Source organism: Eleutherodactylus coqui, chromosome 2, assembly GCF_035609145.1.
Source record: "Eleutherodactylus coqui strain aEleCoq1 chromosome 2, aEleCoq1.hap1, whole genome shotgun sequence".
Taxonomy (NCBI): Eukaryota; Metazoa; Chordata; class Amphibia; order Anura; family Eleutherodactylidae; genus Eleutherodactylus; species Eleutherodactylus coqui.
The window spans coordinates 321,488,175-321,507,536 of NC_089838.1; the positions used below are offsets into that span (position 1 = coordinate 321,488,175).

Genomic DNA, 19,362 nt, shown 5'->3' on the forward strand with positions numbered 1-19,362 from the left:
TTGATCCACATACACATGCATCACTGCTCCCTTTTCTACATCAAAAAAGCTTGCAAACTTTGATAAAAGACAACTTGACGGCTCTTTGGATACTGGAGAACGTGGCCAGTGGCCTTGGAGCTATTAGCACCACATTCTAACCCAACTGAGCTAATGCGCCATGAGGCAGAATGGCACATTTTGCCTCTTTGAGCCACATGCCTCATTGCTCCACTTTTCAAAAGAAAAAAGGCTGCTAACTTTTCCAAAGAAGAGCTTGTCGGCTCTTCAGACACTACGTAAGCTGGCCCGTACGGGGATCGAACCCGCGACCTTGGCGTTATTAGCACCACGCTCTAACCCAACTGAGCTAACCGGCCATGATTTGTGCCTGTTTTTTTGGCCTCTTTGATCCACATACACATGCATCACTGCTCCCTTTTCTACATCAAAAAAGCTTGCAAACTTTGATAAAAGACAACTTGACGGCTCTTTGGATACTGGAGAACGTGGCCAGTGGCCTTGGAGCTATTAGCACCACATTCTAACCCAACTGAGCTAATGCGCCATGAGGCAGAATGGCACATTTTGCCTCTTTGAGCCACATGCCTCATTGCTCCACTTTTCAAAAGAAAAAAGGCTGCTAACTTTTCCAAAGAAGAGCTTGTCGGCTCTTCAGACACTACGTAAGCTGACCCGTATGGGGATCGAACCCGTGACCTTGGCGTTATTAGCACCACGCTCTAACCCAACTGAGCTAACCGGCTATAATTTGTGCCTGTGTTTTTGGCCTCTTTGATCCACATACACATGCATCACTGCTCCCTTTTCTACATCAAAAAAGCTTGCAAACTTTGATAAAAGACAACTTGACGGCTCTTTGGATACTGGAGAACGTGGCCAGTGGCCTTGGAGCTATTAGCACCACATTCTAACCCAACTGAGCTAATGCGCCATGAGGCAGAATGGCACATTTTGCCTCTTTGAGCCACATGCCTCATTGCTCCACTTTTCAAAAGAAAAAAGGCTGCTAACTTTTCCAAAGAAGAGCTTGTCGGCTCTTCAGACACTACGTAAGCTGGCCCGTACGGGGATCGAACCCGCGACCTTGGCGTTATTAGCACCACGCTCTAACCCAACTGAGCTAACCGGCCATGATTTGCGCCTGTGTTTTTGGCCTCTTTGATCCACATACACATGCATCACTGCTCCCTTTTCTACATCAAAAAAGCTTGCAAACTTTGATAAAAGACAACTTGACAGCTCTTTGGATACTGGAGAACGTGGCCAGTGGCCTTGGAGCTATTAGCACCACATTCTAACCCAACTGAGCTAATGCGCCATGAGGCAGAATGGCACATTTTGCCTCTTTGAGCCACATGCCTCATTGCTCCACTTTTCAAAAGAAAAAAGGCTGCTAACTTTTCCAAAGAAGAGCTTGTCGGCTCTTCAGACACTACGTAAGCTGGCCCGTACGGGGATCGAACCCGCGACCTTGGCGTTATTAGCACCACGCTCTAACCCAACTGAGCTAACCGGCCATGATTTGTGCCTGTGTTTTTGGCCTCTTTGATCCACATACACATGCATCACTGCTCCCTTTTCTACATCAAAAAAGGTTGCAAACTTTGATAAAAGACAACTTGACAGCTCTTTGGATACTGGAGAACGTGGCCAGTGGCCTTGGAGCTATTAGCACCACATTCTAACCCAACTGAGCTAATGCGCCATGAGGCAGAATGGCACATTTTGCCTCTTTGAGCCACATGCCTCATTGCTCCACTTTTCAAAAGAAAAAAGGCTGCTAACTTTTCCAAAGAAGAGCTTGTCGGCTCTTCAGACAATACGTAAGCTGCCCCGTACGGGGATCGAACCCGCGACCTTGGCGTTATTAGCACCACGCTCTAACCCAACTGAGCTAACCGGCCATGATTTGTGCATGTGTTTTTGGCCTCTTTGATCCACATACACATGCATCACTGCTCCCTTTTCTACATCAAAAAAGCTTGCAAACTTTGATAAAAGACAACTTGACGGCTCTTTGGATACTGGAGAACGTGGCCAGTGGCCTTGGAGCTATTAGCACCACATTCTAACCCAACTGAGCTAATGCGCCATGAGGCAGAATGGCACATTTTGCCTCTTTGAGCCACATGCCTCATTGCTCCACTTTTCAAAAGAAAAAAGGCTACTAACTTTTCCAAAGAAGAGCTTGTCGGCTCTTCAGACACTACGTAAGCTGGCCCGTACGGGGATCGAACCCGTGACCTTGGCGTTATTAGCACCACGCTCTAACCCAACTGAGCTAACCGGCCATGATTTGCGCCTGTGATTTTGGCCTCTTTGATCCACATACACATGCATCACTGCTCCCTTTTCTACATCAAAAAAGCTTGCAAACTTTGATAAAAGACAACTTGACGGCTCTTTGGATACTGGAGAACGTGGCCAGTGGCCTTGGAGCTATTAGCACCACATTCTAACCCAACTGAGCTAATGCGCCATGAGGCAGAATGGCACATTTTGCCTCTTTGAGCCACATGCCTCATTGCTCCACTTTTCAAAAGAAAAAAAGCTGCTAACTTTTCCAAAGAAGAGCTTGTCGGCTCTTCAGACACTACGTAAGCTGACCCGTACGGGGATCGAACCCGTGACCTTGGCGTTATTAGCACCACGCTCTAACCCAACTGAGCTAACCGGCTATGATTTGTGCCTGTGTTTTTGGCCTCTTTGATCCACATACACATGCATCACTGCTCCCTTTTCTACATCAAAAAAGCTTGCAAACTTTGATAAAAGACAACTTGACGGCTCTTTGGATACTGGAGAACGTGGCCAGTGGCCTTGGAGCTATTAGCACCACATTCTAACCCAACTGAGCTAATGCGCCATGAGGCAGAATGGCACATTTTGCCTCTTTGAGCCACATGCCTCATTGCTCCACTTTTCAAAAGAAAAAAGGCTGCTAACTTTTCCAAAGAAGAGCTTGTCGGCTCTTCAGACACTACGTAAGCTGGCCCGTACGGGGATCGAACCCGCGACCTTGGCGTTATTAGCACCACGCTCTAACCCAACTGAGCTAACCGGCCATGATTTGTGCCTGTTTTTTTGGCCTCTTTGATCCACATACACATGCATCACTGCTCCCTTTTCTACATCAAAAAAGCTTGCAAACTTTGATAAAAGACAACTTGACGGCTCTTTGGATACTGGAGAACGTGGCCAGTGGCCTTGGAGCTATTAGCACCACATTCTAACCCAACTGAGCTAATGCGCCATGAGGCAGAATGGCACATTTTGCCTCTTTGAGCCACATGCCTCATTGCTCCACTTTTCAAAAGAAAAAAGGCTGCTAACTTTTCCAAAGAAGAGCTTGTCGGCTCTTCAGACACTACGTAAGCTGACCCGTATGGGGATCGAACCCGTGACCTTGGCGTTATTAGCACCACGCTCTAACCCAACTGAGCTAACCGCCTATGATTTGTGCCTGTGTTTTTGGCCTCTTTGATCCACATACACATGCATCACTGCTCCCTTTTCTACATCAAAAAAGCTTGCAAACTTTGATAAAAGACAACTTGACGGCTCTTTGGATACTGGAGAACGTGGCCAGTGGCCTTGGAGCTATTAGCACCACATTCTAACCCAACTGAGCTAATGCGCCATGAGGCAGAATGGCACATTTTGCCTCTTTGAGCCACATGCCTCATTGCTCCACTTTTCAAAAGAAAAAAGGCTGCTAACTTTTCCAAAGAAGAGCTTGTCGGCTCTTCAGACACTACGTAAGCTGGCCCGTACGGGGATCGAACCCGCGACCTTGGCGTTATTAGCACCACGCTCTAACCCAACTGAGCTAACCGGCCATGATTTGCGCCTGTGTTTTTGGCCTCTTTGATCCACATACACATGCATCACTGCTCCCTTTTCTACATCAAAAAAGCTTGCAAACTTTGATAAAAGACAACTTGACGGCTCTTTGGATACTGGAGAACGTGGCCAGTGGCCTTGGAGCTATTAGCACCACATTCTAACCCAACTGAGCTAATGCGCCATGAGGCAGAATGGCACATTTTGCCTCTTTGAGCCACATGCCTCATTGCTCCACTTTTCAAAAGAAAAAAGGCTGCTAACTTTTCCAAAGAAGAGCTTGTCGGCTCTTCAGACACTACGTAAGCTGGCCCGTACGGGGATCGAACCCGCGACCTTGGCATTATTAGCACCACGCTCTAACCCAACTGAGCTAACCGGCCATGATTTGTGCCTGTGTTTTTGGCCTCTTTGATCCACATACACATGCATCACTGCTCCCTTTTCTACATCAAAAAAGCTTGCAAACTTTGATAAAAGACAACTTGACGGCTCTTTGGATACTGGAGAACGTGGCCAGTGGCCTTGGAGCTATTAGCACCACATTCTAACCCAACTGAGCTAATGCGCCATGAGGCAGAATGGCACATTTTGCCTCTTTGAGCCACATGCCTCATTGCTCCACTTTTCAAAAGAAAAAAGGCTGCTAACTTTTCCAAAGAAGAGCTTGTCGGCTCTTCAGACACTACGTAAGCTGGCCCGTACGGGGATCGAACCCGCGACCTTGGCGTTATTAGCACCACGCTCTAACCCAACTGAGCTAACCGGCCATGATTTGCGCCTGTGTTTTTGGCCTCTTTGATCCACATACACATGCATCACTGCTCCCTTTTCTACATCAAAAAAGCTTGCAAACTTTGATAAAAGACAACTTGACGGCTCTTTGGATACTGGAGAACGTGGCCAGTGGCCTTGGAGCTATTAGCACCACATTCTAACCCAACTGAGCTAATGCGCCATGAGGCAGAATGGCACATTTTGCCTCTTTGAGCCACATGCCTCATTGCTCCACTTTTCAAAAGAAAAAAGGCTGCTAACTTTTCCAAAGAAGAGCTTGTCGGCTCTTCAGACACTACGTAAGCTGGCCCGTACGGGGATCGAACCCGCGACCTTGGCGTTATTAGCACCACGCTCTAACCCAACTGAGCTAACCGGCCATGATTTGTCCCTGTGTTTTTGGCCTCTTTGATCCACATACACATGCATCACTGCTCCCTTTTCTACATCAAAAAAGCTTGCAAACTTTGATAAAAGACAACTTGACGGCTCTTTGGATACTGGAGAACGTGGCCAGTGGCCTTGGAGCTATTAGCACCACATTCTAACCCAACTGAGCTAATGCGCCATGAGGCAGAATGGCACATTTTGCCTCTTTGAGCCACATGCCTCATTGCTCCACTTTTCAAAAGAAAAAAGGCTGCTAACTTTTCCAAAGAAGAGCTTGTCGGCTCTTCAGACACTACGTAAGCTGGCCCGTACGGGGATCGAACCCGCGACCTTGGCGTTATTAGCACCACGCTCTAACCCAACTGAGCTAACCGGCCATGAATTGCGCCTGTGTTTTTGGCCTCTTTGATCCACATACACATGCATCACTGCTCCCTTTTCTACATCAAAAAAGCTTGCAAACTTTGATAAAAGACAACTTGACGGCTCTTTGGATACTGGAGAACGTGGCCAGTGGCCTTGGAGCTATTAGCACCACATTCTAACCCAACTGAGCTAATGCGCCATGAGGCAGAATGGCACATTTTGCCTCTTTGAGCCACATGCCTCATTGCTCCACTTTTCAAAAGAAAAAAGGCTGCTAACTTTTCCAAAGAAGAGCTTGTCGGCTCTTCAGACACTACGTAAGCTGGCCCGTACGGGGATCGAACCCGCGACCTTGGCGTTATTAGCACCACGCTCTAACCCAACTGAGCTAACCGGCCATGATTTGCGCCTGTGTTTTTGGCCTCTTTGATCCACATACACATGCATCACTGCTCCCTTTTCTACATCAAAAAAGCTTGCAAACTTTGATAAAAGACAACTTGACAGCTCTTTGGATACTGGAGAACGTGGCCAGTGGCCTTGGAGCTATTAGCACCACATTCTAACCCAACTGAGCTAATGCGCCATGAGGCAGAATGGCACATTTTGCCTCTTTGAGCCACATGCCTCATTGCTCCACTTTTCAAAAGAAAAAAGGCTGCTAACTTATCCAAAGAAGAGCTTGTCGGCTCTTCAGACACTACGTAAGCTGGCCCGTACGGGGATCGAACCCGCGACCTTGGCGTTATTAGCACCACGCTCTAACCCAACTGAGCTAACTGGCCATGATTTGTGCCTGTGTTTTTGGCCTCTTTGATCCACATACACATGCATCACTGCTCCCTTTTCTACATCAAAAAAGCTTGCAAACTTTGATAAAAGACAACTTGACGGCTCTTTGGATACTGGAGAATGTGGCCAGTGGCCTTGGAGCTATTAGCACCACATTCTAACCCAACTGAGCTAATGCGCCATGAGGCAGAATGGCACATTTTGCCTCTTTGAGCCACATGCCTCATTGCTCCACTTTTCAAAAGAAAAAAGGCTGCTAACTTTTCCAAAGAAGAGCTTGTCGGCTCTTCAGACACTACGTAAGCTGGCCCGTACGGGGATCGAACCCGCGACCTTGGCATTATTAGCACCACGCTCTAACCCAACTGAGCTAACCGGCCATGATTTGTGCCTGTGTTTTTGGCCTCTTTGATCTACATACACATGCATCACTGCTCCCTTTTCTACATCAAAAAAGCTTGCAAACTTTGATAAAAGACAACTTGACGGCTCTTTGGATACTGGAGAACGTGGCCAGTGGCCTTGGAGCTATTAGCACCACATTCTAACCCAACTGAGCTAATGCGCCATGAGGCAGAATGGCACATTTTGCCTCTTTGAGCCACATGCCTCATTGCTCCACTTTTCAAAAGAAAAAAGGCTGCTAACTTTTCCAAAGAAGAGCTTGTCGGCTCTTCAGGCACAACGTAAGCTGGCCCGTACGGGGATCGAACCCGTGACCTTGGCGTTATTAGCACCACGCTCTAACCCAACTGAGCTAACCGGCCATGATTTGCGCCTGTGTTTTTGGCCTCTTTGATCCACATACACATGCATCACTGCTCCCTTTTCTACATCAAAAAAGCTTGCAAACTTTGATAAAAGACAACTTGACGGCTCTTTGGATACTGGAGAACGTGGCCAGTGGCCTTGGAGCTATTAGCACCACATTCTAACCCAACTGAGCTAATGCGCCATGAGGCAGAATGGCACATTTTGCCTCTTTGAGCCACATGCCTCATTGCTCCACTTTTCAAAAGAAAAAAGGCTGCTAACTTTTCCAAAGAAGAGCTTGTCGGCTCTTCAGACACTACGTAAGCTGGCCCGTACGGGGATCGAACCCGCGACCTTGGCGTTATTAGCACCACGCTCTAACCCAACTGAGCTAACCGGCCATGATTTGTGACTGTGTTTGTGACCGTGTTTTTGGCCTCTTTGATCCACATACACATGCATCACTGCTCCCTTTTCTACATCAAAAAAGCTTGCAAACTTTGATAAAAGACAACTTGACGGCTCTTTGGATACTGGAGAACGTGGCCAGTGGCCTTGGAGCTATTAGCACCACATTCTAACCCAACTGAGCTAATGCGCCATGAGGCAGAATGGCACATTTTGCCTCTTTGAGCCACATGCCTCATTGCTCCACTTTTCAAAAGAAAAAAGGCTGCTAACTTTTCCAAAGAAGAGCTTGTCGGCTCTTCAGACACTACGTAAGCTGGCCCGTACGGGGATCGAACCCGCGACCTTGGCGTTATTAGCACCACGCTCTAACCCAACTGAGCTAACTGGCCATGATTTGTGCCTGTGTTTTTGGCCTCTTTGATCCACATACACATGCATCACTGCTCCCTTTTCTACATCAAAAAAGCTTGCAAACTTTGATAAAAGACAACTTGACGGCTCTTTGGATACTGGAGAACGTGGCCAGTGGCCTTGGAGCTATTAGCACCACATTCTAACCCAACTGAGCTAATGCGCCATGAGGCAGAATGGCACATTTTGCCTCTTTGAGCCACATGCCTCATTGCTCCACTTTTCAAAAGAAAAAAGGCTGCTAACTTTTCCAAAGAAGAGCTTGTCGGCTCTTCAGACACTACGTAAGCTGGCCCGTACGGGGATCGAACCCGCGACCTTGGCGTTATTAGCACCACGCTCTAACCCAACTGAGCTAACCAGCCATGATTTGTGCCTGTGTTTTTGGCCTCTTTGATCTACATACACATGCATCACTGCTCCCTTTTCTACATCAAAAAAGCTTGCAAACTTTGATAAAAGACAACTTGACGGCTCTTTGGATACTGGAGAACGTGGCCAGTGGCCTTGGAGCTATTAGCACCACATTCTAACCCAACTGAGCTAATGCGCCATGAGGCAGAATGGCACATTTTGCCTCTTTGAGCCACATGCCTCATTGCTCCACTTTTCAAAAGAAAAAAGGCCGCTAACTTTTCCAAAGAAGAGCTTGTCGGCTCTTCAGGCACAACGTAAGCTGGCCCGTACGGGGATCGAACCCGTGACCTTGGCGTTATTAGCACCACGCTCTAACCCAACTGAGCTAACCGGCCATGATTTGCGCCTGTGTTTTTGGCCTCTTTGATCCACATACACATGCATCACTGCTCCCTTTTCTACATCAAAAAAGCTTGCAAACTTTGATAAAAGACAACTTGACGGCTCTTTGGATACTGGAGAACGTGGCCAGTGGCCTTGGAGCTATTAGCACCACATTCTAACCCAACTGAGCTAATGCGCCATGAGGCAGAATGGCACATTTTGCCTCTTTGAGCCACATGCCTCATTGCTCCACTTTTCAAAAGAAAAAAGGCTGCTAACTTTTCCAAAGAAGAGCTTGTCGGCTCTTCAGACACTACGTAAGCTGGCCCGTACGGGGATCGAACCCGCGACCTTGGCGTTATTAGCACCACGCTCTAACCCAACTGAGCTAACCGGCCATGATTTGTGACTGTGTTTGTGACCGTGTTTTTGGCCTCTTTGATCCACATACACATGCATCACTGCTCCCTTTTCTACATCAAAAAAGCTTGCAAACTTTGATAAAAGACAACTTGACGGCTCTTTGGATACTGGAGAACGTGGCCAGTGGCCTTGGAGCTATTAGCACCACATTCTAACCCAACTGAGCTAATGCGCCATGAGGCAGAATGGCACATTTTGCCTCTTTGAGCCACATGCCTCATTGCTCCACTTTTCAAAAGAAAAAAGGCTGCTAACTTTTCCAAAGAAGAGCTTGTCGGCTCTTCAGGCACAACGTAAGCTGGCCCGTACGGGGATCGAACCCGTGACCTTGGCGTTATTAGCACCACGCTCTAACCCAACTGAGCTAACCGGCCATGATTTGCGCCTGTGTTTTTGGCCTCTTTGATCCACATACACATGCATCACTGCTCCCTTTTCTACATCAAAAAAGCTTGCAAACTTTGATAAAAGACAACTTGACGGCTCTTTGGATACTGGAGAACGTGGCCAGTGGCCTTGGAGCTATTAGCACCACATTCTAACCCAACTGAGCTAATGCGCCATGAGGCAGAATGGCACATTTTGCCTCTTTGAGCCACATGCCTCATTGCTCCACTTTTCAAAAGAAAAAAGGCTGCTAACTTTTCCAAAGAAGAGCTTGTCGGCTCTTCAGACACTACGTAAGCTGGCCCGTACGGGGATCGAACCCGCGACCTTGGCGTTATTAGCACCACGCTCTAACCCAACTGAGCTAACCGGCCATGATTTGTGACTGTGTTTGTGACCGTGTTTTTGGCCTCTTTGATCCACATACACATGCATCACTGCTCCCTTTTCTACATCAAAAAAGCTTGCAAACTTTGATAAAAGACAACTTGACGGCTCTTTGGATACTGGAGAACGTGGCCAGTGGCCTTGGAGCTATTAGCACCACATTCTAACCCAACTGAGCTAATGCGCCATGAGGCAGAATGGCACATTTTGCCTCTTTGAGCCACATGCCTCATTGCTCCACTTTTCAAAAGAAAAAAGGCTGCTAACTTTTCCAAAGAAGAGCTTGTCGGCTCTTCAGACACTACGTAAGCTGGCCCGTACGGGGATCGAACCCGCGACCTTGGCGTTATTAGCACCACGCTCTAACCCAACTGAGCTAACTGGCCATGATTTGTGCCTGTGTTTTTGGCCTCTTTGATCCACATACACATGCATCACTGCTCCCTTTTCTACATCAAAAAAGCTTGCAAACTTTGATAAAAGACAACTTGACGGCTCTTTGGATACTGGAGAACGTGGCCAGTGGCCTTGGAGCTATTAGCACCACATTCTAACCCAACTGAGCTAATGCGCCATGAGGCAGAATGGCACATTTTGCCTCTTTGAGCCACATGCCTCATTGCTCCACTTTTCAAAAGAAAAAAGGCTGCTAACTTTTCCAAAGAAGAGCTTGTCGGCTCTTCAGACACTACGTAAGCTGGCCCGTACGGGGATCGAACCCGCGACCTTGGCGTTATTAGCACCACACTCTAACCCAACTGAGCTAACCGGCCATGATTTGTGCCTGTGTTTTTGGCCTCTTTGATCTACATACACATGCATCACTGCTCCCTTTTCTACATCAAAAAAGCTTGCAAACTTTGATAAAAGACAACTTGACGGCTCTTTGGATACTGGAGAACGTGGCCAGTGGCCTTGGAGCTATTAGCACCACATTCTAACCCAACTGAGCTAATGCGCCATGAGGCAGAATGGCACATTTTGCCTCTTTGAGCCACATGCCTCATTGCTCCACTTTTCAAAAGAAAAAAGGCTGCTAACTTTTCCAAAGAAGAGCTTGTCGGCTCTTCAGGCACAACGTAAGCTGGCCCGTGCGGGGATCGAACCCGTGACCTTGGCGTTATTAGCACCACGCTCTAACCCAACTGAGCTAACCGGCCATGATTTGCGCCTGTGTTTTTGGCCTCTTTGATCCACATACACATGCATCACTGCTCCCTTTTCTACATCAAAAAAGCTTGCAAACTTTGATAAAAGACAACTTGACGGCTCTTTGGATACTGGAGAACGTGGCCAGTGGCCTTGGAGCTATTAGCACCACATTCTAACCCAACTGAGCTAATGCGCCATGAGGCAGAATGGCACATTTTGCCTCTTTGAGCCACATGCCTCATTGCTCCACTTTTCAAAAGAAAAAAGGCTGCTAACTTTTCCAAAGAAGAGCTTGTCGGCTCTTCAGACACTACGTAAGCTGGCCCGTACGGGGATCGAACCCGCGACCTTGGCGTTATTAGCACCACGCTCTAACCCAACTGAGCTAACCGGCCATGATTTGTGACTGTGTTTGTGACCGTGTTTTTGGCCTCTTTGATCCACATACACATGCATCACTGCTCCCTTTTCTACATCAAAAAAGCTTGCAAACTTTGATAAAAGACAACTTGACGGCTCTTTGGATACTGGAGAACGTGGCCAGTGGCCTTGGAGCTATTAGCACCACATTCTAACCCAACTGAGCTAATGCGCCATGAGGCAGAATGGCACATTTTGCCTCTTTGAGCCACATGCCTCATTGCTCCACTTTTCAAAAGAAAAAAGGCTGCTAACTTTTCCAAAGAAGAGCTTGTCGGCTCTTCAGACACTACGTAAGCTGGCCCGTACGGGGATCGCACCCGCGACCTTGGCGTTATTAGCACCACGCTCTAACCCAACTGAGCTAGCCGGCCATGATTTGCGCCTGTGTTTTTGGCCTCTTTGATCCACATACACATGCATCACTGCTCCCTTTTCTACATCAAAAAAGCTTGCAAACTTTGATAAAAGACAACTTGACGGCTCTTTGGATACTGGAGATAGTGGCCAGTGGCCTTGGAGCTATTAGCACCACATTCTAACCCAACTGAGCTAATGCGCCATGAGGCAGAATGGCACATTTTGCCTCTTTGAGCCACATGCCTCATTGCTCCACTTTTCAAAAGAAAAAAGGCTGCTAACTTTTCCAAAGAAGAGCTTGTCGGCTCTTCAGACACTACGTAAGCTGGCCCGTACGGGGATCGAACCCGCGACCTTGGCGTTATTAGCACCACGCTCTAACCCAACTGAGCTAACCGGCCATGATTTGTGCCTGTGTTTTTGGCCTCTTTGATCCACATACACATGCATCACTGCTCCCTTTTCTACATCAAAAAAGCTTGCAAACTTTGATAAAAGACAACTTGACGGCTCTTTGGATACTGGAGAATGTGGCCAGTGGCCTTGGAGCTATTAGCACCACATTCTAACCCAACTGAGCTAATGCGCCATGAGGCAGAATGGCACATTTTGCCTCTTTGAGCCACATGCCTCATTGCTCCACTTTTCAAAAGAAAAAAGGCTGCTAACTTTTCCAAAGAAGAGATTGTCAGCTCTTCAGACACTACGTAAGCTGGCCCGTACGGGGATCGAACCCGCGACCTTGGCGTTATTAGCACCACGCTCTAACCCAACTGAGCTAACCGGCCATGATTTGTGCCTGTGTTTTTGGCCTCTTTGATCTACATACACATGCATCACTGCTCCCTTTTCTACATCAAAAAAGCTTGCAAACTTTGATAAAAGACAACTTGACGGCTCTTTGGATACTGGAGAACGTGGCCAGTGGCCTTGGAGCTATTAGCACCACATTCTAACCCAACTGAGCTAATGCGCCATGAGGCAGAATGGCACATTTTGCCTCTTTGAGCCACATGCCTCATTGCTCCACTTTTCAAAAGAAAAAAGGCTGCTAACTTTTCCAAAGAAGAGCTTGTCGGCTCTTCAGACACTACGTAAGCTGGCCCGTACGGGGATCGAACCCGCGACCTTGGCGTTATTAGCACCACGCTCTAACCCAACTGAGCTAACCGGCCATGATTTGTGCCTGTGTTTTTGGCCTCTTTGATCCACATACACATGCATCACTGCTCCCTTTTCTACATCAAAAAAGCTTGCAAACTTTGATAAAAGACAACTTGACGGCTCTTTGGATACTGGAGAACGTGGCCAGTGGCCTTGGAGCTATTAGCACCACATTCTAACCCAACTGAGCTAATGCGCCATGAGGCAGAATGGCACATTTTGCCTCTTTGAGCCACATGCCTCATTGCTCCACTTTTCAAAAGAAAAAAGGCTGCTAACTTTTCCAAAGAAGAGCTTGTCGGCTCTTCAGACACTACGTAAGCTGGCCCGTACGGGGATCGAACCCGCGACCTTGGCGTTATTAGCACCACGCTCTAACCCAACTGAGCTAACCGGCCATGATTTGTGACTGTGTTTGTGACCGTGTTTTTGGCCTCTTTGATCCACATACACATGCATCACTGCTCCCTTTTCTACATCAAAAAAGCTTGCAAACTTTGATAAAAGACAACTTGACGGCTCTTTGGATACTGGAGAACGTGGCCAGTGGCCTTGGAGCTATTAGCACCACATTCTAACCCAACTGAGCTAATGCGCCATGAGGCAGAATGGCACATTTTGCCTCTTTGAGCCACATGCCTCATTGCTCCACTTTTCAAAAGAAAAAAGGCTGCTAACTTTTCCAAAGAAGAGCTTGTCGGCTCTTCAGACACTACGTAAGCTGGCCCGTACGGGGATCGAACCCGCGACCTTGGCGTTATTAGCACCACGCTCTAACCCAACTGAGCTAACCGGCCACGATTTGCGCCTGTGTTTTTGGCCTCTTTGATCCACATACACATGCATCACTGCTCCCTTTTCTACATCAAAAAAGCTTGCAAACTTTGATAAAAGACAACTTGACGGCTCTTTGGATACTGGAGATAGTGGCCAGTGGCCTTGGAGCTATTAGCACCACATTCTAACCCAACTGAGCTAATGCGCCATGAGGCAGAATGGCACATTTTGCCTCTTTGAGCCACATGCCTCATTGCTCCACTTTTCAAAAGAAAAAAGGCTGCTAACTTTTCCAAAGAAGAGCTTGTCGGCTCTTCAGACACTACGTAAGCTGGCCCGTACGGGGATCGAACCCGCGACCTTGGCGTTATTAGCACCACGCTCTAACCCAACTGAGCTAACCGGCCATGATTTGCGCCTGTGTTTTTGGCCTCTTTGATCCACATACACATGCATCACTGCTCCCTTTTCTACATCAAAAAAGCTTGCAAACTTTGATAAAAGACAACTTGACGGCTCTTTGGATACTGGAGAACGTGGCCAGTGGCCTTGGAGCTATTAGCACCACATTCTAACCCAACTGAGCTAATGCGCCATGAGGCAGAATGGCACATTTTGCCTCTTTGAGCCACATGCCTCATTGCTCCACTTTTCAAAAGAAAAAAGGCTGCTAACTTTTCCAAAGAAGAGCTTGTCGGCTCTTCAGACACTACGTAAGCTGGCCCGTACGGGGATCGAACCCGCGACCTTGGCGTTATTAGCACCACGCTCTAACCCAACTGAGCTAACCGGCCATGATTTGTGACTGTGTTTGTGACCGTGTTTTTGGCCTCTTTGATCCACATACACATGCATCACTGCTCCCTTTTCTACATCAAAAAAGCTTGCAAACTTTGATAAAAGACAACTTGACGGCTCTTTGGATACTGGAGAACGTGGCCAGTGGCCTTGGAGCTATTAGCACCACATTCTAACCCAACTGAGCTAATGCGCCATGAGGCAGAATGGCACATTTTGCCTCTTTGAGCCACATGCCTCATTGCTCCACTTTTCAAAAGAAAAAAGGCTGCTAACTTTTCCAAAGAAGAGCTTGTCGGCTCTTCAGACACTACGTAAGCTGGCCCGTACGGGGATCGAACCCGCGACCTTGGCGTTATTAGCACCACGCTCTAACCCAACTGAGCTAACCGGCCATGATTTGCGCCTGTGTTTTTGGCCTCTTTGATCCACATACACATGCATCACTGCTCCCTTTTCTACATCAAAAAAGCTTGCAAACTTTGATAAAAGACAACTTGACGGCTCTTTAGATACTGGAGATAGTGGCCAGTGGCCTTGGAGCTATTAGCACCACATTCTAACCCAACTGAGCTAATGCGCCATGAGGCAGAATGGCACATTTTGCCTCTTTGAGCCACATGCCTCATTGCTCCACTTTTCAAAAGAAAAAAGGCTGCTAACTTTTCCAAAGAAGAGCTTGTCGGCTCTTCAGACACTACGTAAGCTGGCCCGTACGGGGATCGAACCCGCGACCTTGGCGTTATTAGCACCACGCTCTAACCCAACTGAGCTAACCGGCCATGATTTGCGCCTGTGTTTTTGGCCTCTTTGATCCACATACACATGCATCACTGCTCCCTTTTCTACATCAAAAAAGCTTGCAAACTTTGATAAAAGACAACTTGACGGCTCTTTGGATACTGGAGAACGTGGCCAGTGGCCTTGGAGCTATTAGCACCACATTCTAACCCAACTGAGCTAATGCGCCATGAGGCAGAATGGCACATTTTGCCTCTTTGAGCCACATGCCTCATTGCTCCACTTTTCAAAAGAAAAAAGGCTGCTAACTTTTCCAAAGAAGAGCTTGTCGGCTCTTCAGACACTACGTAAGCTGGCCCGTACGGGGATCGAACCCGCGACCTTGGCGTTATTAGCACCACGCTCTAACCCAACTGAGCTAACCGGCCATGATTTGTGACTGTGTTTGTGACCGTGTTTTTGGCCTCTTTGATCCACATACACATGCATCACTGCTCCCTTTTCTACATCAAAAAAGCTTGCAAACTTTGATAAAAGACAACTTGACGGCTCTTTGGATACTGGAGAACGTGGCCAGTGGCCTTGGAGCTATTAGCACCACATTCTAACCCAACTGAGCTAATGCGCCATGAGGCAGAATGGCACATTTTGCCTCTTTGAGCCACATGCCTCATTGCTCCACTTTTCAAAAGAAAAAAGGCTGCTAACTTTTCCAAAGAAGAGCTTGTCGGCTCTTCAGACACTACGTAAGCTGGCCCGTACGGGGATCGAACCCGCGACCTTGGCGTTATTAGCACCACGCTCTAACCCAACTGAGCTAACCGGCCATGATTTGCGCCTGTGTTTTTGGCCTCTTTGATCCACATACACATGCATCACTGCTCCCTTTTCTACATCAAAAAAGCTTGCAAACTTTGATAAAAGACAACTTGACGGCTCTTTGGATACTGGAGATAGTGGCCAGTGGCCTTGGAGCTATTAGCACCACATTCTAACCCAACTGAGCTAATGCGCCATGAGGCAGAATGGCACATTTTGCCTCTTTGAGCCACATGCCTCATTGCTCCACTTTTCAAAAGAAAAAAGGCTGCTAACTTTTCCAAAGAAGAGCTTGTCGGCTCTTCAGACACTACGTAAGCTGGCCCGTACGGGGATCGAACCCGCGACCTTGGCGTTATTAGCACCACGCTCTAACCCAACTGAGCTAACCAGCCATGATTTGCGCCTGTGTTTTTGGCCTCTTTGATCCACATACACATGCATCACTGCTCCCTTTTCTACATCAAAAAAGCTTGCAAACTTTGATAAAAGACAACTTGACGGCTCTTTGGATACTGGAGAACGTGGCCAGTGGCCTTGGAGCTATTAGCACCACATTCTAACCCAACTGAGCTAATGCGCCATGAGGCAGAATGGCACATTTTGCCTCTTTGAGCCACATGCCTCATTGCTCCACTTTTCAAAAGAAAAAAGGCTGCTAACTTATCCAAAGAACAGCTTGTCGGCTCTTCAGACACTACGTAAGCTGGCCCGTACGGGGATCGAACCCGCGACCTTGGCGTTATTAGCACCACGCTCTAACCCAACTGAGCTAACTGGCCATGATTTGTGCCTGTGTTTTTCGCCTCTTTGATCCACATACACATGCATCACTGCTCCCTTTTCTACATCAAAAAAGCTTGCAAACTTTGATAAAAGACAACTTGACGGCTCTTTGGATACTGGAGAATGTGGCCAGTGGCCTTGGAGCTATTAGCACCACATTCTAACCCAACTGAGCTAATGCGCCATGAGGCAGAATGGCACATTTTGCCTCTTTGAGCCACATGCCTCATTGCTCCACTTTTCAAAAGAAAAAAGGCTGCTAACTTTTCCAAAGAAGAGCTTGTCGGCTCTTCAGATACTACGTAAGCTGGCCCATACGGGGATCGAACCCGCGACCTTGGCGTTATTAGCACCACGCTCTAACCCAACTGAGCTAACCGGCTATGATTTGCGCCTGTGTTTTTGGCCTCTTTGATCCACATACACATGCATCACTGCTCCCTTTTCTACATCAAAAAAGCTTGCAAACTTTGATAAAAGACAACTTGACGGCTCTTTGGATACTGGAGAACGTGGCCAGTGGCCTTGGAGCTATTAGCACCACATTCTAACCCAACTGAGCTAATGCGCCATGAGGCAGAATGGCACATTTTGCCTCTTTGAGCCACATGCCTCATTGCTCCACTTTTCAAAAGAAAAAAGGCTGCTAACTTTTCCAAAGAAGAGCTTGTCGGCTCTTCAGACACTACGTAAGCTGGCCCGTACGGGGATCGAACCCGCGACCTTGGCGTTATTAGCACCACGCTCTAACCCAACTGAGCTAACCGGCCATGATTTGTGCCCGTGTTTTTGGCCTCTTTGATCCACATACACATGCATCACTGCTCCCTTTTCTACATCAAAAAAGCTTGCAAACTTTGATAAAAGACAACTTGACGGCTCTTTGGATACTGGAGAACGTGGCCAGTGGCCTTGGAGCTATTAGCACCACATTCTAACCCAACTGAGCTAATGCGCCATGAGGCAGAATGGCACATTTTGCCTCTTTGAGCCACATGCCTCATTGCTCCACTTTTCAAAAGAAAAAAGGCTGCTAACTTTTCCAAAGAAGAGCTTGTCGGCTCTTCAGACACTACGTAAGCTGACCCGTACGGGGATCGAACCCGTGACCTTGGCGTTATTAGCACCACGCTCTAACCCAACTGAGCTAACCGGCTATGATTTGCGCCTGTGTTTTTGGCCTCTTTGATCCACATACACATGCATCACTGCTCCTTTTTCTACATCAAAAAAGCTTGCAAACTTTGATAAAAGACAACTTGACGGCTCTTTGGATACTGGAGAACGTGGCCAGTGGCCTTGGAGCTATTAGCACCACATTCTAACCCAACTGAGCTAATGCGCCATGAGGCAGAATGGCACATTTTGCCTCTTTGAGCCACATGCCTCATTGCTCCACTTTTCAAAAGAAAAAAGGCTGCTAACTTTTCCAAAGAAGAGCTTGTCGGCTCTTCAGACACTACGTAAGCTGGCCCGTACGGGGATCGAACCCGCGACCTTGGCGTTATTAGCACCACGCTCTAACCCAACTGAGGTAACCGGCCATGATTTGCGCCTGTGTTTTTGGCCTCTTTGATCCACATACACATGCATCACTGCTCCCTTTTCTACATCAAAAAAGCTTGCAAACTTTGATAAAAGACAACTTGACGGCTCTTTGGATACTGGAGAACGTGGCCAGTGGCCTTGGAGCTATTAGCACCACATTCTAACCCAACTGAGCTAATGCGCCATGAGGCAGAATGGCACATTTTGCCTCTTTGAGCCACATGCCTCATTGCTCCACTTTTCAAAAGAAAAAAGGCTGCTAACTTTTCCAAAGAAGAGCTTGTCGGCTCTTCAGACACTACGTAAGCTGGCCCGTACGGGGATCGAACCCGCGACCTTGGCGTTATTAGCACCACGCTCTAACCCAACTGAGCTAACCGGCCATGATTTGCGCCTGTGTTTTTGGCCTCTTTGATCCACATACACATGCATCACTGCTCCCTTTTCTACATCAAAAAAGCTTGCAAACTTTGATAAAAGACAACTTGACGGCTCTTTGGATACTGGAGAACGTGGCCAGTGGCCTTGGAGCTATTAGCACCACATTCTAACCCAACTGAGCTAATGCGCCATGAGGCAGAATGGCACATTTTGCCTCTTTGAGCCACATGCCTCATTGCTCCACTTTTCAAAAGAAAAAAGGCTGCTAACTTTTCCAAAGAAGAGCTTGTCGGCTCTTCAGACACTACGTAAGCTGGCCCGTACGGGGATCGAACCCGCAACCTTGGCGTTATTAGCACCACGCTCTAACCCAACTGAGCTAACCGGCCATGATTTGTGCCTGTGTTTTTGGCCTCTTTGATCCACATACACATGCATCACTGCTCCCTTTTCTACATCAAAAAAGCTTGCAAACTTTGATAAAAGACAACTTGACGGCTCTTTGGATACTGGAGAACGTGGCCAGTAGCCTTGGAGCTATTAGCACCACATTCTAACCCAACTGAGCTAATGCGCCATGAGGCAGAATGGCACATTTTGCCTCTTTGAGCCACATGCCTCATTGCTCCACTTTTCAAAAGAAAAAAGGCTGCTAACTTTTCCAAAGAAGAGCTTGTCGGCTCTTCAGACACTACGTAAGCTGACCCGTACGGGGATCGAACCCGTGACCTT

General features: G+C 47.6%; 32 non-coding genes across 32 annotated transcripts; all 32 read right to left on the reverse strand.

Annotated features, from left to right (window-relative positions):
- Nucleotides 1–284: 284 nt before the first annotated feature.
- TRNAI-AAU (transfer RNA isoleucine (anticodon AAU)) lies at nt 285–359 on the reverse strand. Its single transcript has one exon. It is a non-coding gene; the product is annotated as a tRNA-Ile (tRNA).
- A 699-nt stretch (nt 360–1,058) lies between these two features.
- TRNAI-AAU (transfer RNA isoleucine (anticodon AAU)) lies at nt 1,059–1,133 on the reverse strand. The gene has a single exon. It is a non-coding gene; the product is annotated as a tRNA-Ile (tRNA).
- Nucleotides 1,134–1,445: 312 nt separating this feature from the next.
- TRNAI-AAU (transfer RNA isoleucine (anticodon AAU)) lies at nt 1,446–1,520 on the reverse strand. The gene has a single exon. It is a non-coding gene; the product is annotated as a tRNA-Ile (tRNA).
- Nucleotides 1,521–2,219: 699 nt separating this feature from the next.
- TRNAI-AAU (transfer RNA isoleucine (anticodon AAU)) lies at nt 2,220–2,294 on the reverse strand. The gene has a single exon. It is a non-coding gene; the product is annotated as a tRNA-Ile (tRNA).
- A 699-nt stretch (nt 2,295–2,993) lies between these two features.
- On the reverse strand, nt 2,994–3,068 carry TRNAI-AAU (transfer RNA isoleucine (anticodon AAU)). Its single transcript has one exon. It is a non-coding gene; the product is annotated as a tRNA-Ile (tRNA).
- A 699-nt stretch (nt 3,069–3,767) lies between these two features.
- On the reverse strand, nt 3,768–3,842 carry TRNAI-AAU (transfer RNA isoleucine (anticodon AAU)). The gene has a single exon. It is a non-coding gene; the product is annotated as a tRNA-Ile (tRNA).
- A 699-nt stretch (nt 3,843–4,541) lies between these two features.
- Nucleotides 4,542–4,616, reverse strand: TRNAI-AAU (transfer RNA isoleucine (anticodon AAU)). The gene has a single exon. It is a non-coding gene; the product is annotated as a tRNA-Ile (tRNA).
- A 312-nt stretch (nt 4,617–4,928) lies between these two features.
- TRNAI-AAU (transfer RNA isoleucine (anticodon AAU)) lies at nt 4,929–5,003 on the reverse strand. The gene has a single exon. It is a non-coding gene; the product is annotated as a tRNA-Ile (tRNA).
- Nucleotides 5,004–5,315: 312 nt separating this feature from the next.
- On the reverse strand, nt 5,316–5,390 carry TRNAI-AAU (transfer RNA isoleucine (anticodon AAU)). Its single transcript has one exon. It is a non-coding gene; the product is annotated as a tRNA-Ile (tRNA).
- A 312-nt stretch (nt 5,391–5,702) lies between these two features.
- Nucleotides 5,703–5,777, reverse strand: TRNAI-AAU (transfer RNA isoleucine (anticodon AAU)). The gene has a single exon. It is a non-coding gene; the product is annotated as a tRNA-Ile (tRNA).
- A 1,086-nt stretch (nt 5,778–6,863) lies between these two features.
- On the reverse strand, nt 6,864–6,938 carry TRNAI-AAU (transfer RNA isoleucine (anticodon AAU)). Its single transcript has one exon. It is a non-coding gene; the product is annotated as a tRNA-Ile (tRNA).
- Nucleotides 6,939–7,250: 312 nt separating this feature from the next.
- TRNAI-AAU (transfer RNA isoleucine (anticodon AAU)) lies at nt 7,251–7,325 on the reverse strand. Its single transcript has one exon. It is a non-coding gene; the product is annotated as a tRNA-Ile (tRNA).
- Nucleotides 7,326–8,036: 711 nt separating this feature from the next.
- On the reverse strand, nt 8,037–8,111 carry TRNAI-AAU (transfer RNA isoleucine (anticodon AAU)). The gene has a single exon. It is a non-coding gene; the product is annotated as a tRNA-Ile (tRNA).
- A 312-nt stretch (nt 8,112–8,423) lies between these two features.
- On the reverse strand, nt 8,424–8,498 carry TRNAI-AAU (transfer RNA isoleucine (anticodon AAU)). The gene has a single exon. It is a non-coding gene; the product is annotated as a tRNA-Ile (tRNA).
- A 312-nt stretch (nt 8,499–8,810) lies between these two features.
- TRNAI-AAU (transfer RNA isoleucine (anticodon AAU)) lies at nt 8,811–8,885 on the reverse strand. The gene has a single exon. It is a non-coding gene; the product is annotated as a tRNA-Ile (tRNA).
- Nucleotides 8,886–9,209: 324 nt separating this feature from the next.
- Nucleotides 9,210–9,284, reverse strand: TRNAI-AAU (transfer RNA isoleucine (anticodon AAU)). The gene has a single exon. It is a non-coding gene; the product is annotated as a tRNA-Ile (tRNA).
- Nucleotides 9,285–9,596: 312 nt separating this feature from the next.
- On the reverse strand, nt 9,597–9,671 carry TRNAI-AAU (transfer RNA isoleucine (anticodon AAU)). Its single transcript has one exon. It is a non-coding gene; the product is annotated as a tRNA-Ile (tRNA).
- Nucleotides 9,672–11,156: 1,485 nt separating this feature from the next.
- TRNAI-AAU (transfer RNA isoleucine (anticodon AAU)) lies at nt 11,157–11,231 on the reverse strand. Its single transcript has one exon. It is a non-coding gene; the product is annotated as a tRNA-Ile (tRNA).
- Nucleotides 11,232–11,942: 711 nt separating this feature from the next.
- TRNAI-AAU (transfer RNA isoleucine (anticodon AAU)) lies at nt 11,943–12,017 on the reverse strand. Its single transcript has one exon. It is a non-coding gene; the product is annotated as a tRNA-Ile (tRNA).
- A 312-nt stretch (nt 12,018–12,329) lies between these two features.
- On the reverse strand, nt 12,330–12,404 carry TRNAI-AAU (transfer RNA isoleucine (anticodon AAU)). Its single transcript has one exon. It is a non-coding gene; the product is annotated as a tRNA-Ile (tRNA).
- A 312-nt stretch (nt 12,405–12,716) lies between these two features.
- TRNAI-AAU (transfer RNA isoleucine (anticodon AAU)) lies at nt 12,717–12,791 on the reverse strand. The gene has a single exon. It is a non-coding gene; the product is annotated as a tRNA-Ile (tRNA).
- A 312-nt stretch (nt 12,792–13,103) lies between these two features.
- On the reverse strand, nt 13,104–13,178 carry TRNAI-AAU (transfer RNA isoleucine (anticodon AAU)). Its single transcript has one exon. It is a non-coding gene; the product is annotated as a tRNA-Ile (tRNA).
- Nucleotides 13,179–13,502: 324 nt separating this feature from the next.
- TRNAI-AAU (transfer RNA isoleucine (anticodon AAU)) lies at nt 13,503–13,577 on the reverse strand. The gene has a single exon. It is a non-coding gene; the product is annotated as a tRNA-Ile (tRNA).
- Nucleotides 13,578–13,889: 312 nt separating this feature from the next.
- On the reverse strand, nt 13,890–13,964 carry TRNAI-AAU (transfer RNA isoleucine (anticodon AAU)). Its single transcript has one exon. It is a non-coding gene; the product is annotated as a tRNA-Ile (tRNA).
- Nucleotides 13,965–14,276: 312 nt separating this feature from the next.
- On the reverse strand, nt 14,277–14,351 carry TRNAI-AAU (transfer RNA isoleucine (anticodon AAU)). Its single transcript has one exon. It is a non-coding gene; the product is annotated as a tRNA-Ile (tRNA).
- Nucleotides 14,352–14,675: 324 nt separating this feature from the next.
- On the reverse strand, nt 14,676–14,750 carry TRNAI-AAU (transfer RNA isoleucine (anticodon AAU)). The gene has a single exon. It is a non-coding gene; the product is annotated as a tRNA-Ile (tRNA).
- A 312-nt stretch (nt 14,751–15,062) lies between these two features.
- TRNAI-AAU (transfer RNA isoleucine (anticodon AAU)) lies at nt 15,063–15,137 on the reverse strand. The gene has a single exon. It is a non-coding gene; the product is annotated as a tRNA-Ile (tRNA).
- A 312-nt stretch (nt 15,138–15,449) lies between these two features.
- On the reverse strand, nt 15,450–15,524 carry TRNAI-AAU (transfer RNA isoleucine (anticodon AAU)). Its single transcript has one exon. It is a non-coding gene; the product is annotated as a tRNA-Ile (tRNA).
- Nucleotides 15,525–15,848: 324 nt separating this feature from the next.
- TRNAI-AAU (transfer RNA isoleucine (anticodon AAU)) lies at nt 15,849–15,923 on the reverse strand. Its single transcript has one exon. It is a non-coding gene; the product is annotated as a tRNA-Ile (tRNA).
- A 312-nt stretch (nt 15,924–16,235) lies between these two features.
- TRNAI-AAU (transfer RNA isoleucine (anticodon AAU)) lies at nt 16,236–16,310 on the reverse strand. The gene has a single exon. It is a non-coding gene; the product is annotated as a tRNA-Ile (tRNA).
- Nucleotides 16,311–17,396: 1,086 nt separating this feature from the next.
- Nucleotides 17,397–17,471, reverse strand: TRNAI-AAU (transfer RNA isoleucine (anticodon AAU)). The gene has a single exon. It is a non-coding gene; the product is annotated as a tRNA-Ile (tRNA).
- A 1,086-nt stretch (nt 17,472–18,557) lies between these two features.
- TRNAI-AAU (transfer RNA isoleucine (anticodon AAU)) lies at nt 18,558–18,632 on the reverse strand. Its single transcript has one exon. It is a non-coding gene; the product is annotated as a tRNA-Ile (tRNA).
- Nucleotides 18,633–19,362: the final 730 nt, after the last annotated feature.